The sequence below is a fragment of the Antechinus flavipes genome, chromosome 1 (assembly GCF_016432865.1).
Source record: "Antechinus flavipes isolate AdamAnt ecotype Samford, QLD, Australia chromosome 1, AdamAnt_v2, whole genome shotgun sequence".
NCBI lineage: Eukaryota > Metazoa > Chordata > Mammalia > Dasyuromorphia > Dasyuridae > Antechinus > Antechinus flavipes.
The window spans coordinates 244,121,479-244,138,529 of NC_067398.1; positions in this window are offsets into that span (position 1 = coordinate 244,121,479).

Here is a 17,051-nt window from a genome sequence, read left to right on the forward strand (position 1 = left end):
CTGATTTGGTCTAATCTTTTCATTTTTTATGTGAGAAAAAAGTTTAGAGTTTAAGTGACTATTCTAGGTTATGAAGATAGTTAAATAGCAGAAGTAGCCTTTGAGCTAGGTTCTATTAGACCATCTAGGCCCAGTCTTTAAGGCCAGAAAGTAAATCTTAAATAATCATAGATTTACAGCTAGATAAGATATGAGCTAGAAAAGATAGGAGATCACAGCATAATTTTATCTGTCACTATCACTTTACTTTAAATATTAATTAATAGACCCTCAGAGATTAAGTAGTTTCCAAAAGTGGTCAACAATGCAGCAGAGATTTGAATCCAATGACTTCCAATTAATTGTAAATCAATGCAATTTTTCCTTTTGTGTTGCTTAGTACACTGAGCCAAGGATTCCCTGAGAAATAGACTTCCATAGTGGCTGAAGTTTCTTCTACTCTCTAAAGATTCCCTCCATCCCAAAATTTACTAGACTAGAACTATTCACTGACTGAAATATTTCTCTCTTGGAAGATAACCTTTTGGGGTATTTTGGAGCCCCTCTCACAGCAAGACTTTGGTCTTTCTGGGGAGGCTTCCATATTTGTTTTTAATGATTTATATGGGCTAAAAAGTTGGCAGGAACCATGGCTCTGTCACCTGAGAAACAGCCTTCTTCTGATTGGATAGAAAATCTCTTGATTTTTGTATTCTTTCTAGTTTAATCATTCCTTAATGAGTATTAGTAGACTTTAATCTTACAAGTACTCTGGAACTTAGATGTTTTATTTAACCCATGCATATTGTATGTACATCTCCAAGTTCTTTCCTCAATACTAGCTAATTCTTCTAAAGACTTTTTTTAAGGACTTTATTTTGTTTTTATATCAATTATTTCTAACATCAGCAATTATCACCCTTCCCCCTCCTTTCACCTTTCTTACAACAAAGAAAAATAGTTAAAGTAAAAGCAACAAATACCACAGCCACATTTGACTTTGTACATAACATTTTGTACTCATAGTTCCTCACCTTTCCAACAAAAGGAAGAGGTACATTTCCCTATCATATTTTTTCTGGAGTCAAACTGATTATTATAATTTTACCCAGCTTCTAGATTTTGCTTCCTTCTTGTTCTTCTTTTTTTTTTTTTAATATATAATTGGAGTGACTGTATATATTTATTATTTTGTTTACTTCATTCTGTATCCATTAATACAAATCTTTAAGACAACCACAGGGACACAGGATCATAAATCTAAGGTTGGAAGGCACCTTAAAATTAATCTAGTCCAAACTATTTAATTTTACAAAAAAGAAAAACTGAGGTACAAAGAACCTGATTGTCTTGCTCAATGTCATTCAGTAGCAAAGCTGGAATTTGAATTTAAGTCTTATCATCCCAAGTACAGGACTTTTTTCCCCAGAGGGAACTCCCTTCTCCAAACTTCAAGGCTTAAAAAACATAAAAAACCATAAAAACCCCAAGATTTCTAGTACATGAAGTAGGATTCGTAGTAATAGGGAAAGGAGAATATTTAGCAAGGCTCAAACAACGTAGTTCTACTATATGCTATTTCTGTATTTCTTCTTATAAAAACAAAACAAAACAAAATAAGTGTCCATCTATTTATAATAGGTGTCCTAAGAGAAATATGCAGTCTCATAAGTATAAATTCTACTTTGTTAGCATTCCTAAATGGAGGGAGAGGGACAATGATACCTTGGTTCTGGAGTGTGAGAAGTCATAAAGGGAAACATCACGTTATGTTATCTCCATTGAATAAATTTAATTCTAGTCTTATAGCACTCATTTTTACTCCAGACTCAATCTAACATCCTCTAATGCAACTGTTTTCTGAAACAAATGCATTCCAGGCTCAGCTCTCTTGCCATCAAATTTTCTCATCATTTTGGACAGCAAAAAGAAATGCATAAGCCCATGAATTGGAGAAAGGCTGAATAAGTTATGGCATATGAAATAATGGAATATTACTATTCTATAAAAAATGATGAACAAGCTGATTTTAGAAAGGCCTAGAAAGATTTACATGAACTGATGCTGAGCATTAACAAGCAGAACCAGAAATACAACGTGCACAGTAACAGCAAAATTGTTCAATGATCAGTTATAAAAGATTTGGTTCTTTTCAATGGTTCAGTGATCCAAGGCAATCCCAATAAATTTTGGATGGAAAATTCCATCTATGTCCAGAGAGAACATAAATCAACATATGCTATGTTCATTTTTTCCCCTTGTTTTTTTTCTTTCATGGTTTTTCCCTTTTCTTCTGATTTTTGTTTCTCAACATGATGCATGAGGAAATGTGTTTAAAAATATTTTTAAAAATTTAAAAAGGAAAATAAAGAAGGGCATAAAAGAGATAACCAATTAAGAATAACAGCCACTGGAGATGGGGTGATCCCTTTTTGAGTTTTGGGTCTGGAAGCAATTAGCTCTGAGCATCTGGAGAACAAGACTGTAATGATTGTCAAGATAGAAAATCAGTAGGGATTCATAGGGATCTAAAACATCACTACTGGTTCTTCAGGAATAGGCATGTAAAAAACAGATTGAGCATTCTTGAATGGACTCTTATCCTATTCCACTATAGATTTTTTGTGGGCTTACTGAATTATCAGAGTACAAAAGGATAATGGCTCTTACTACTTCCATTTGGGCAGATCTTATTGCTCATTGTCTTCTTGGTTGAGAATGGGATTACAAATTTCTGGGAATCCCTAATTGATAAATGGTCAAAGGATATGGACAGGCTGTTTTAAGAAGAATAAATCAAAGTGCTCTCTCTCTCTATAAATGTAGATATATAGATATAGATAAATATACACATATCAATAGACATATATGAAGAAATGCTTTAAATTACATAATCAGCAAAATGGAAATAAAAAATTCTAAAGTACCATCTCATGCTCATCAGATTGCCTAACATGACAAAAAAGGAAAATGATGTGTCTGCGTTCTGTAATGCCTCTCCTTGGTGCAGATTACACATTTGGGATGATTCTTGTTTCAGTCGTCTCACAATGCGCTCGGGGCAAGCTCTAGGTCTTTTAGCTTTTTGAGGTTATCACCTAAGTATAGTATTCGGACTGTCCTTCTCTGGCTCTGGATATCTGGGACAGAATCACCTTTTCTGATCATATGTGTCACAGATAAAAAATTTTAATATAATGATTTGTAAATGGGAAAAAAAATGAAAACAAGTCAGGGTTGGTTGTCTTTTTCTCTTCCACCTCTCTTGTCCCTCCTCGCCTGGACTTTTCTGAGCATTCCCGGGTCTGGTGCAGAGGCTCAAAGGCGGGAAATCTGAGGCAGGAGCTCCCAGGACTTGCATTACGCAGCTGGCTTCAGGTAGTGCTAAAAGGCTGAGAGGAGGTCCAAATATCAGGGTCCACATTTTTTGAGCTCCCAGTCTTTGATGTGATCGATCAGCAAGGTCTCAGTAACCAGCGGTGGGAGATGGTCGCCCACGCTGGAGTCCCAACGTGATCCGCTAGTCCCTCCAATCAGTAAGGAGCGAAGCACAATCTCCAAGGCGATGGCGCCCAAGGTTCCTTCCTCCACCCACAGACGAATTTCAGTTTTAAATAATTGGGGCGGCTTCCTGCCTGGCCAGATAGGACTTCCTGATAGGACAAAATGAGAACAAGAAGCGGGATCTAGCAGCAATACCATTGCTTCTGGCGCTAGAACAAGGAAGGGAGAAGCGGTTGCCACAGACTAATTCCCTTTTAGAAAGGGTTTGAACGAATCTACAAGGCCCAGCCCTTGCTGCCCCCAATTGGCTAATCCTAGCTGGGACGGGGCGGGGCCAAGTATCTCCATTGGACAGATTAGAGATGAGTAGAAAGCTCTTTTCCTACATTGCAATGCTATTGTGTTTCTGTTTTTAACTGTTTTTAAAAATTAATCTCTCTTCCACTATCTCCCATTGAGCAAAATGTAAAAACAAAACAAAAAAATCCTCCTACGAATCCACATAGTCGGTCAAAACAAACACCTATATATATATATATATATGATAATATTCATTTTAAATTCATCCCTTTGTCAGAAAGTGAATGGCATGCTTGTCTTCGATTGACTAAAGGTTTCTAAACTACCTTTCTGGACAAAAGAACTGTACTATTCCCTCTTCCCATTTCATTCTATTCTAACCTGGATGAAAGAGGTTGTGCAGTCACCAGCCTCACGTTCTCGTCCGGAACCATCTGGGTCCAGTGGCCAGAGACAGATCAGGTGCAATAAGATGGATTCTTGGATGAATGACGAGAGACCTTGGCTTTTGAAAACTAAGATCTTTTAAGAGGTTTCAGTCAAACAGGTCTCAGTAATTGTTAATTACATTTACTCTGAGGCAATTAAACTTGCATGTCATGGCTCTTTGTAATGATCTCTCTGAGAACTGGTCTCTCTGATGTAATGGTCTATGAAGTAGGTAGGAGCTGCCCCACTCTTTATTTCCTCCTGTCCCATCATGCATGCAATTGATGATCTAGACATAATGCATATGCAAGTTTGTTCTCACCTAGCACCCTCCCTAATTCTTCCCTAATTCTCTAGGCCTCACCCTTACTTACCTTTTCCCTCTTTCCTCTTAACCTTTTCCTAAACCTTTACATCTCTATCCTTTAATCGTCTTCATTTGAAGCCCACTCGTTAATCATTTTGACCAGCCCATGAGACTTTTTATGACAATAAATGGTCCTTGTGACTGTGATAATGCCTTTATGTGAATTTTTCATATTCAGAACCCACTCTCCCAGAACCAGGAATTTTATCATGTGCTCTAGCAGATTGTGGAAGTGTCAGAGGAGAAGAGGTCACTTGAGAGATGTTGCAAAAGTAAAACTGACAAACCTTGGCAATAGTTTGGATATGGTGGGGAGGGTAAGAAATAGTGAGTAGTTGGGTTTATACCCCAAAGAGATACTAAAGAAGGGAAAGGGATCTGTATGTGCCAAAATGTTTGTGGCAGCCCTGTTTGTAGTGGCTAGAAGCTGGAAAATGAATGGATGCCCATCAATTGGAGAATGGTTGAATAAATTGTGGAACATGAATTTTATGGAATATTATTGTTCTGTAAGAAATGACCAGCAGGATGAATACAGAGAGGACTGGAGAGACCAACATGAACTGATGCTGAATGAAATGAGCAGAACCAGGAGATCATTATATACCTCAACAACGATACTGTATGAAGATGTATTCTGATGGAAGTGGATCTCTTCGATAAAGAGAGCTAATTCAGTTTCAATTGATCAAGGATGGACAGAAGCAATTGCACCCAAAGAAAGAACACTGGGAAATGAATATAAAAACTGCTTGCATTTTTGTTTTTCTTCCTGGGTTATTTATACCTTCTGAATCCAATCCTCTCTGTGCAACAAGAAAACTGTTTGGTTCTGCGCTCATATATTGTATCTAGGATATACTGTAACCTATTTAACATGTAAATGACTGTTTGCTATAATTACCCTGGCATGGTTTCTGTCAATAAAAAGTTATTAAAAAAAAAAAGAATATGAGAAAAGCTGGGTTCAAATTCCAATTTTAGTACTAACTTGCTGTATGACCTTGGACAACTTCCGTTCTGTGAGTCTGAGTTTCCTCACTGAATAAGAAATGCTATAAAACATCATACCGTGTTTCCCCGATAATAAGACACTGTCTTATTAATTTTTTTGGACAGAAAAACGCCAGAGGGCTTATTTTCAGGGGAAGGCTTATTTTAATGAACATTGACAGCAATTTTAATAAACAGGTAAATGTGAACAAAAAAAAGTACCTTTATTCAATAATGATCATGTCGTCTTCTTCAACAACATTGTCATAAGTGTTCATACCCTGAATTCCATCCTGGATGTCTTGAGCCTCTATTTCCTTCAGAAGAAGTGGACCCAATCTGTCATGTCCTGTAATATAGCTCTCTTTAAATGAACATGTCTTGTCCAGGTAACCTGCTCGTAGTGCCTTGGCGACACAGCTGTCAGTAATTTTATCCCATGACTTCTTCACCCAAGTCACGACTTCTTGCAGACAGGGCTTCACAAAGTTTCCACGCTGATTTCTTTCCATTCTATTTTCAATGTAGTCATTGACTTCCATGTGCAAATGGTCCTTGAATGGCTTATTTATTGCAATATCAAGGGTCTGGAGATAGGCAGTCATTCCTGCAGGAATCATTACTTGATCTATTCTTCTCTCTGCAAGGAAGTTCTTCATTTCTTTAGCGTGGTGAGTGCTGCTGAGTTCCTCTTTTATCCTCCATCATGCCTCCTGAGTTTATCCTCCTTCATGCCCCTTTTATCCTCCATCATGCCCCCTCACTCCCACTTACATACCGGGTTTTTATATTGTCCTGCCTCAGCTCTCCTTTGCGGCACTGCTCTCAATGGTGCCAGCAAGCAAATCACTGGGGAAGAACAGGATGACACGCTCACTGCTGCAGCTCTGATTGGATGCAGCTCGGAGCGCGGCATGCGTTTCATGGGGCGGGGCGGGGGGAACACACGATGCATACAGAGGGTACCGTAATGTAGTGTGTAGCGCAGGGGATCACCTTCACTACAGTAGCAATCTCAATTGGGCTTATTTTCGGGGGAGAGCTTATTTTAGAGGAGTCTTACACAGTAAGGGGAGGGCTTATTTTCGGGATAGGTCTTATTATCGGGAAAACACGGTACTTCCCCTCCACAAAAGGAGGTGTACTTTCCCACAAATACACATAGGTGTCCATATAAAGAGAGGGTTCAATTTAAAGTACTAATAGCAGTAAGAACACTACACGTGGCAAAGACAATTAACATTTCTATGGACTAAAGGGCTTGAAAGTCAGAAGCCCTTTTTCCTCTTCATAGTTTTCATTAAGCTCCTCTTGGATGCAGTGTTTCTGGTGAGTAGGTCCCTTAGGTGGTTTCCCAGAATCTGCTCCCAACTATACCCCAAATTTTCTATGCTGCAAGAACTCAAAGCTCTTCAAGTGTGTATATAGATTTGTCTGAATGTCTTCTACTGTGTGATAGCTCCCCTTTAAAACTATATAGCTGATAGTGGAATGGGAAGAGAAGGGAAAGCAGGGAGAAAAAGGAGAGAAAGGAGAGAAAAGAGTAATTCCCTCTTCCTGTCTTGCAGGAGTATCCTTCAGAGGCACTTCTCAATTTATAATGTCTTCCAAGTTCCCTGGGGTGTCTCTATTTAAAGCCCCCATGGGAATAATTAATTTATTTGCTCATTCAATGAAGTTGTTCCCTTTATTTCCATTAGGGAACATTTCTATAAACAAAGAAGAAAAGAAAAATTGGACTGTATGTGAAATGAATTTTTTTTTACATCATATAAGCTTTGTTTAAAAAATATGCAATAAATTTAACCTATTTCAACACGTCTTCCTTTGAACTGCCTCCTATTCTCTTTTGTACATTTTTTATATGCTCTAAGTCACCATCTTTTCATTTTTTGGCATTACTTGCACTCATTTGCCACCAAATAACCCCCTAATTTAAAAAGCCCAAACTTCTTTCTTATAAAAAATAATTATAGCAAAACAAAAATACAAAAAGTGACCATGTTCCAAAAAGTCTGTACAACCAGAAGCCTAGAACAAAAGCCCATTCTATTTTTTTTTTAACTTTTTATTGACAGAACCCATGCCAGGGTAATTATAGCAAACAGTCATTTATATGTTATGGGTTAATAGGTTACAGTATATCCTAGATCTAATATATGTGTGCAGAACCAAACAATTCTCGTTACACAGGAAGAATTGGATTCAGAAGGTATAAATAACCCGAGAAAAAAAAACAGAAATGCAAGCAGTTTATATTATTTCCCAGTGTTCTTTCTTTGAGTGTAGCTGCTTCTGTCCATCCTTGATCAATTGAAACTGAATTAGCTCTCTTTATCAAAGAGATCCACTTCCATCAGAATACATCCTCAAACAGTATTGTTGTTGAGGCATATAATGATCTCCTGATTCTGCTCATTTCATTTAGCATCAGTTCATGTAAGTCTCGCCAGTCCTCTCTGTATTCATAAAATACAGTTATTCCTTACAGAACAATAATATTCCATAACGTTCATATACCACAATTTACTCAACCATTCTCCAGTTGGTGGGCATCCATTCATTTTCCAGCTTCTAGCCACTACAAACAGGGCTGCCACAAACATTTTGGCACATACAGGTCCCTTTCCCTTCTTTAGTATCTCTTTGGGTATAAGCCCAGTAGAAACACTGCTGGATCAAAGGGTATGCACAGTTTGATAACTTACAAAAGCCCATTCTAAAGCATAGCTCACAAATGGAGATTAAGGGCAGGCTAAGGAAGACTCCAGTCTGTATATAGAGAGCAGAGAGAAGAGCCCAAACAAGGTTTTCATCTGTACTGTGTAGCTGGGCTGTCTGTTCAGGAAAATGCTGATGCTGACCCTGATCCTGAGTTTAAGGGGCTTGCAAGGTTTAGACTGAGAAGGAAATGATCAGAATCTACCCATATCTGGATCACACTATCCCTGTATAGATTATCATGAGTAGACCTCCAGAAAAATGCATTGGTTAGAGCTGTTCCTCAGGTAACTAAAGAAATAGCACTGGGAAAACTGCGACACATACATTATTGGTGGAATTGTGAACTGATCCAACCATTGTGAAGAGCAATTTAGAACTATGCCCACAAGGCTATCAAACTGCATATCTTTTGATCCAGCAGTGTCTCTACTGGGCCAAAAAGGCCATAAAAAGGGGAAAAGGATCTAAATGTTTATAGCAGCCCTTTTTGTCGAAATGGAGTAGAAACATATCAGTTGGGGAATGGCTGAATAAGTTCTAGTATATGTATGTTATGAAATATTATTGTTCTAAAAGAAACGATCAGCAGGATGATTTAAGAGAGTTCTGAGGAGACTTACATGAACTGATGCTAAGTGAAATGAGCAGAGCCAAGAGAACACTGTACAATAAGAGGGTTATGTGAGAACCTACTCTGATATATGAGGCTCTTTTCAACAATGTGATTCAGGCCAAAACCAATAGACTTATGATAGAGAGCACCATCTGCATCTAGAAAGAGAACCATGGGGACTGAATGTGGATCACAACATAGTATTTTCACCTTTTTTGTTGCTGTTTCCTGGTTTTTTGTTTCTTTCTCATTTTCCCCCTTTCGATATGATCTTTCTTGTGCAGTATGATAAATGTGGAAATACACTCAGAAGAATTGCACACATTTAACAAATACTGAATTACTTGCTGTCTGGGGGGATTGGGAAGGAGGAAGAAAATCTGGAACACAAGGTTTTGCAAGGATGAATGTTGAAAATTATCTTTACATGTATTTTGAAAATAAAAAGCTATTGTTAAAAAAAAAAAAAGGAAAGCCAGATTGAACAGAGATCCATGAAACTGTAAATATTAGAACAAAGTCAGAAGATATAAAAATAGAAGGAAATACCAAAAGTGACCTACAAAAAAAATTTAAACAGAGATAAGGCAACAAAGACAAAAAAATATTTTAAGAAATCATTCATAAAAACTGCCTATCTCTATCAGAACCAAGGTAACAGAGAAAATAAAAAGCCTTTACAGATCAACTTCTCAAAGGAATCTCAAAATGAAAACTTCCAGGAATGTCACTGTCAAAATCCAGGGCTTCCAAGTTAAAAAATGAGTATTTTGAAATTGTATTCATATAGTTCCTGAGTGTGTTTTTGTAAGTAAACTACCAAATTTTTTATAAATGATGTAATGATTTTGAATGGAAATTTTCTCTGCTGGGTTTTGCTATTAAACAGAAAAACTGACAACATGTGTGAGTTTATTTTACATTGTGCTGTTTTGCAAATAATATTATTTCAATTAATTGTAATTGACTTTTAGAACCAATTCAAATAATAGTGTTGACAAAAGACTTCTTTGCTTTGCCCCTGCTCTTAATTGAAAGGGCTCTATCATTTTTCTCACATATAATGCTGCCTCTTGGTTTTAAATAGCCTTTACTCATATTAAGGAATAGTCTATTTCGGTTTTTAAATGTGTGGTACTTTTTGTTTGTTTGTTTACTTACAAAAATAGGTACATTTTGTCAGAAATAATTTTTTTTACATTCACTAATATAATTATGAGAACTTTAGCTTTTGTTAATAATACCTATACTATCTATAGATTTCCAAATATTGAATCAATCCTTTATTCCTATTATACATCTTACCTGATTAAGTTACATAATCTTTTTAATATGCTGCTGTAGTCTCTTTGCTTATAGTTTTGCAACACTATTCAATAATGCTTTAGTTAACAAAAGACAATTTACTTAACTATAACTGAAGAAGGAAGGACAGGTATTGAAAACCCCTTGAATTGATTCAGGTGAGTGAAGCTCTCGTTTTGATTCACATCTGACAACTTTTCTAGATTCTATGGATGTTTTGTATTCAGTCAATTAAGAAAGACTATCAATAATCTGAATTCGGATCCAGGGGTCCTCAAACTTTTAAAATAGGGGGCCAGTTCCCTGTCCCTCAGACTGTTGGAGGGCCAGACTATAGTGAAAACAAAAACTTTGTTTTGTGGGCCTTTAAATAAAGAAACTTCATAGCCCTGGGTGAGGGGGATAATCGTCCTCAGTTGCCGCATCTGGCCCGCGGGCCGTAGTTTGAGGACCCCTGTTGGGGTCAGGGACCATCCTAAATCTCAAAGAATGTTTCAATTAGCCTAACTAGAATGGGAAGTCGAGGAGATTAAGGGTCAATTACTACTCCTACCACACAAGATTTTTTTTTTTCTTGTAAGATTTTTATTCTCCTTTCTCCTTTTTCTCTACAATAGTTCCTGTTCTTTCAAGAATATCAAAACAGAACACAACTGCTCTCAGGTCTCAATCTTATTCAACTCCCTCTATAATCCTTGAAAGATATTAAGATTCTGAAGGAATATTGTTTCTTTTCCCTCTTGCAAACAGCTTCATAAAACTCTTTCCAATTGTTCAACTATATTTATCTTCCTGAGTTTCTTTTAATTCCTGTGTTTGCATTTCAGAGTTTTTTTAACTCAGCTATGGTCTTTTTCATCAGGAATGTGTAAAACTTATCTATTCCATTATTCCATTTCATTTTTCTTCCTGTAGAATTATACTCATTCTTTCAGGGTAAGTTTATTGTTGTTGTTGTTGTTTTGGTTTTTTTCCCTGAGGCAATAGGGTTAAGTGACGTGCCTAGGGTCACACAGCTAGGACAGGTTAAGTGTCTAGGTCAGATTTGAACTCACATCCTTCTGACATTAGGGTTGGTGCTTTATCTATTGCACCACCTAGCTGCCCCAGGGTAAGTTATTCTTGATTGTAAGCTTCCATCTTTCGTCTTTTAAAACTGTATCATAAGATTTTTCTCTTCTTTATAGTAAGTGGTTTCAGATCTCATAATATTCTAAATGCTTGCAAATTTTTTTTTAAATCTAGAAGCTATGGATTTTGGTAATGACATTCCTGAGTATTTTCATTTATTTCATAAGGTAATCAGTAGCTTCTTTTGTGCACTTTTAGACTGAATAAACACATTTTTGTAGTATCTATTTCTTAACTGTTATTTAGTCTGGTGCTCTTTTCAGATCTTTGGTGTAAAAGTTGAACTTTTCCAGTCATTTTCTTTCTTTCTTTCCTTCTTTCTTTCTCCTCCTCCTCCTCGTCTTCCTCCTCCTCCTTTTTTTGCTGAGGCAATTGCAATTAAATGGCTTGCCCAGGGTCACACAGGTAGGAAGTGTTAAGTATCTCAGACCAAATTTGAACTCAGGTCCTCCTGACTTCAGGGTGGTGCTCTTATCCACTGCCCCACTTTCCCAGTCATTTTAATCAGAAATTCTCAAACTGCTATTATAGAAAATTTTTTGATCTACATAAATAATTGCATCAGGTGTGTCTAATTTAATGTAGTGTTTATAATATTAATAGTACAATTACCCAGGACTCCTAGGTTTAATATTTACATGAAAATAATGTTGCCATCAGTTCAAAGGTATGCAATCAACTGGATAATGATCCAGAAGAACAGATTGTCTTTTATTTCAGTGTAGTTCCTATACAAAGCCACTAATCATTCCGTATTGATAGGTTGCACGGAGTGTAGCTTTTAGGGTGAATATAGCAATAATCCTGAGGCCCCCTGATCTTAGGAGTGCTATTGTTCTAACAATCTGTTGGCCAATAATCCTAAAGTCTCCTGGCTTTAGGAATACTAGTACAGTCCTACAAAAATTGCTGACTGTCAGATAAACAATCTGTTGGTCAGTGATAAAAAAGTTCCTGAGACAAGAGTGAATAAGCCACCCCTCAAACCTACCTGTAAACCATTTAAAATTAGCAAATAAATAACATGAATCTCCTGGTCTCTCTAACTTTTCTCTATAAATTTATCTTAGATTTATTTATGAGAAGAGGTTACCCACAAAATGAAGAGATACAATAGATACCAAGAACAGTAAATATGAGATAGATTTGGGAGAGTATATAACAATTGAAAAGCTAATTCCCTAGTGGAACTCACAACCAGAAAAAGGGAATATACCATGAGGTGGGAGTATTCCATTGACTGGCAGGTTAAATCCATAGAAGAATTTAAGAAACTAAATTTCTAAGAAGGAGAAAGACCATGAGGCAGAAGGCTTTGTATGATGGGCTAACCCAAAAGGGATTTAGTAAAGATAGTGTAAGCTATGGCAGATTTTTAGGGGAAATTTAACCTTGGGGGTTGGACATAACTTGGATTTCTGACTGGATACAGCAAGGCCAGCTACCCAAGACCTCCATAGAGGGTAGGACTACAAGGTTGAACTGATTCTCATCAGTACCCTTTCCTGCTTGCCCTGGGGAGTAATCTTATTACTTCAGGTTCTCTCTCTCTCTCTCTATCAAGCCTGCTTAGTTACTCAGGACCTCATCAATCTCATTTAATAAAAGCAAAAATGGATTCCTTAATTGTCCAATCTAATAGCCTTTTCTTTTCAATTTTAATTTTTTTAAACTTCTTTGAAGCATTTTACATTATTCCTTTAGATACTTTGTTCTCCCTGGATTTTTTTTTATGACATGGCTCTCTTTTGGTTTTCCTCCGACTTGACTGATCACTCCTTAATCATTTTTGCTGTTTCACCCCCATGTTACTCCCACTAATTGTGTGGGTTGTACCCTGAAGCTTCATCTTGATCTCTATATTCTTATTCTTGGTGACTATATGAGCTTCCATGAGTTCAATTATTATATTTATATAGAGATTACTTAGTCTATTGAATCTCTCTTCTGAGTTCTAGTTCTGCACCATGAACTACTTAAAAGATATTAGATATTATTAGATTTTCATAGTATTTCCTTGAGGACTAGATATATTTCCTATATGTACTTCAAACTCAACATGTCCCAAATAGAACTCAATATCCCCTAAAACCTACCCCTATTTGTAAGTACCCTACTACCCTTGAAGTTAAACCTGGTGTCACCTCTGATTGCTCACTCTCATTTAATTTTCATAGCCAGTCAGTTAACAATTCTTATATTTTTATCTCTATAATATCTTTTGGATGTGTCCCATTTTCTCCACTCACACAGTCACTGCTCCAGTTTAAACCCTCATTACCTATTGCCTGGATGATCACAACAGTCTATTTGGTCTCACTGCCTCAGATCTCATAATTTGTAATCTAACCTTCAAAGTAATTTTCGAAAGTAAGTCTGACTATGTCAACTCCATTCCTATCCCCTTTCCTCTTATAACTTCTACATGCTCTAGGATGAAATATAAATTCCGCTCTTTGTCATTTAAAGTGCTTCACAATTTAGCCCTTCCTACTTTCCCAGTCTATTTACAAATTACAGTACTCTCTGTCACAATTTCTGTGGTCCAGTCACACCGGTCTATTTGCCATTTCTTACACACTAGCTTTATCTTCTGTGTCTCCATATTATTGCACTGGCTGTCCTCCTTATAACTGGAATGCTCATTCTCTCTCTCCACTTTTGCTTCCCAGAATCCTAGGTTTCCTTCAAAATTCAGTTCAAATTCCTCCCTGTGTCTGGCCTTTTCTGGTCCCTACCAGTTAGTACTTTCCTCTCTAAGGTTACTTTTTATTTAATATTTATATGTTATGTCTCTCATTAGAATAGAAACTCTCTAAATGTGGGAGCTGTTTCATTCTTTTTCTTTATCTCCATTACTTAGCACTGTGACTGACTCATAAAAGGTCTTTAGTAAATGCTTGATTAATTTTCACCAGGAAGAGAAGCATTGTGCTGAAGTATTTCCACAATGGAAAATAGTCCAGTTTAATTTTTGTTATATCTATTCAGAGACTATTAACGGTTTGTGTTCAATTCACTTTTGACCTATTAAATGACATTTCTGGCATTCTTAAAACTTATTAATAATCAATGGTTGTTGGAATCCTTACTAACTGCTAACTAATTAGAGTTGATCTAATCTTACAAGAAGATGTTTTGGGCAGAACCTGAAACAAGGTACTAAGTAGAACTAATTAATACAAGGCTTGTGTTCACACCTTTACTCATTGGAGTTCAATGAGTTCATACCTCCCTTGAAGCTCTTTGGGCCAGAGAGCACTATGGGAGAAAACCCATAATCCCTCTCTCTGGAAGGAGCATAAATAGGCCAATGGGCCAGTCGAAGAGGTTCTTCAGAGTGAAGAAGCTACAAGTCGAGATTTCGCCGGAATGACATGAAGAGTAGAGCTGGCTGGAGGCTGAAGAAAGCAGAGGCAGTGACTGAAGGACCAGACCTTTGGATTTAAAGACATTCGGAGAGAGCTCTTGGAACCAAGCAGAGAGATAGGCCTCTAAGCTAACCGGGCTATATTGGAGATAATAAAAGATCTGAACTTTTATCACCTGGCTGCGTTTTGAGAAGAAGAAGCTCACCACATTTTGGCGCCCGAACAGGGACCGATTCAGATCCATCTGAACTAGATCACAACAAGTGGTGTCTTTTGATATTGTGTATAGGCTAACTGTGAGAGTTCAAAACAAACGGTATGATACTCTATGCATGTTGTTTGAACTAGTCATAGTAGATATATGAACTTCAAATAAACAAAACAGATTTGTCTTTGTGTTGTTTTTGGTTGTTTTGTATTTAGATCCTATGATTTTATGGAGAGGAAATCCATGTGATATTAAGTAATGGAGAAGTTTTCACAGGAAAAGTTAAGTCATCGTTAAATATAAGATAGGCATACAGAGAAACAGTGGTTGTTGTAAAACAAAACTTTTACAAGCTTTATATAAGATTACCAAAATATCTTGCCTTGCTGATGCTAAAATAAAAACTACAGACTTAATTTACTTGTTTTGCTTCCCTCTCTTCACTCTGTTGAAGATTGACTCATACTCAACTGAAAAATTTGAGGCCATTCAATAAGTTCTCCCCTCCTCTCACAATCCTCTGACATTCTTCCACTATCTCCTTCATTGCGTTATCTGAAGATGAGCTGATGCTTCTATTTGCCAAAACCAACTCTTGTCCCTGTATTTTTTTTTTGGGGGGGGCAAGGCAATTGGGGTTAAATGACTTACCCAAAATCACAGAGCTACTAGTGTTAATTGTCTGAGGCCTCTCCTTGTATTCTTGATTGTATTTCTTTCCATCTTCTCCAGCTGATTACCATCAACATCATTATCTACTGATCCCTTCTCTTCTGCCTACACAGACATACAAGTCTTTATTATCCTTAAAAACCTCACTAGATCCTACTATGCCCAACAGCTATGATCCTACATATCCCCTCCCCTCAGCTAAATTCCTTGGGGATAAAATAGCCACAACTCTTGCTTCCACTTTGCCTTCTCTTATTTTAGAAGAATCTAACCTTCGGCAATATAGCTTTTGATTTCATCATTCAACTTAAACTACTACCTCCAAATTTACCAATGGTCTCTTAATTACCAAATTTAAGACTCTTTTTGAACATCCTCGGTTACTCAGCATCTAATGCTGTTGACCATTTCTGGATATTTTCTCTGGGTTTTCATGACTGCTCTTTATGGTGCAAGTCTCTGCCGACTCTTTTCATCCATGACACACCCTCCAACTGTGGGATGTCTCCCAAGGTTTGGTTGGTCTTGGGCTCTTTTCTCTCCATAATCTCTCTCCTGAGTTAGTCACATATGTTTGTAGACATTTCAAACTGGATATCCTGTTGGCATCTCAAACTTGGCATGTCTAAAATCCCTCAATCTTTTCAACTTTCCTGTTACTGTCTAGGACACCATCCTCCTGTCAGTCACCCAGATCTGTAGGCTTACCTCAATTTTCATTCACACCTCAAACATAACCAATCTGTTATCAAATCTTATCATGTCTACCTTTACAACATCTCTTACATGTGTCCCTTTCTCTCTACTCACACAATCACCATTCTAATATGGCTCCTATTACTTTTCACCTAAATTATTTTTATAATAGTCTTCTCCCCATTTCAATCTATCCTTTACCCAACTGCCAAAATGATTTTCTTAATACACAGATCTAACCATGTCACCCCACTACTGAAACTCCAGTGGTATCCTATTACTTTAAGTTCATATATTAAGTCCTTTGAAGCTCTTTATAACTTGACCCCTTCCAGTCTTATACTTTCTTCTACACACTCTACAATCCAGCTTCACTTAACTGCTTTCTGATCTTTACATCCCATTTACTGACCCTATGCCTTTTACATTTACCTGGATTCTCCTGATTCCCCATACCTGGATTGTCCCTCATATTCCAGCTTAGCTTCCTTTGCTTCCTCGAAGACTCAGCTCAAATTCCGCCTTCTTTAGATAGCCATTTTTGGTCTTATGCCTTCTCCCCATGTGATCACTTTTTTTCTACTCTGTATACACACACACACTCACCCCTTTTTTGTACATGTAAGTTATATATTGTCCTTTAGACATTAGAATATGAACTCCTTGAAAGCAGAGTAGTGTTTTTGTCTTTTTATCCCAAGCATGTGGCATAGTACTTGGCACAATGTAAGAGCTTAGTAAATTTCTGTTAATTGACTG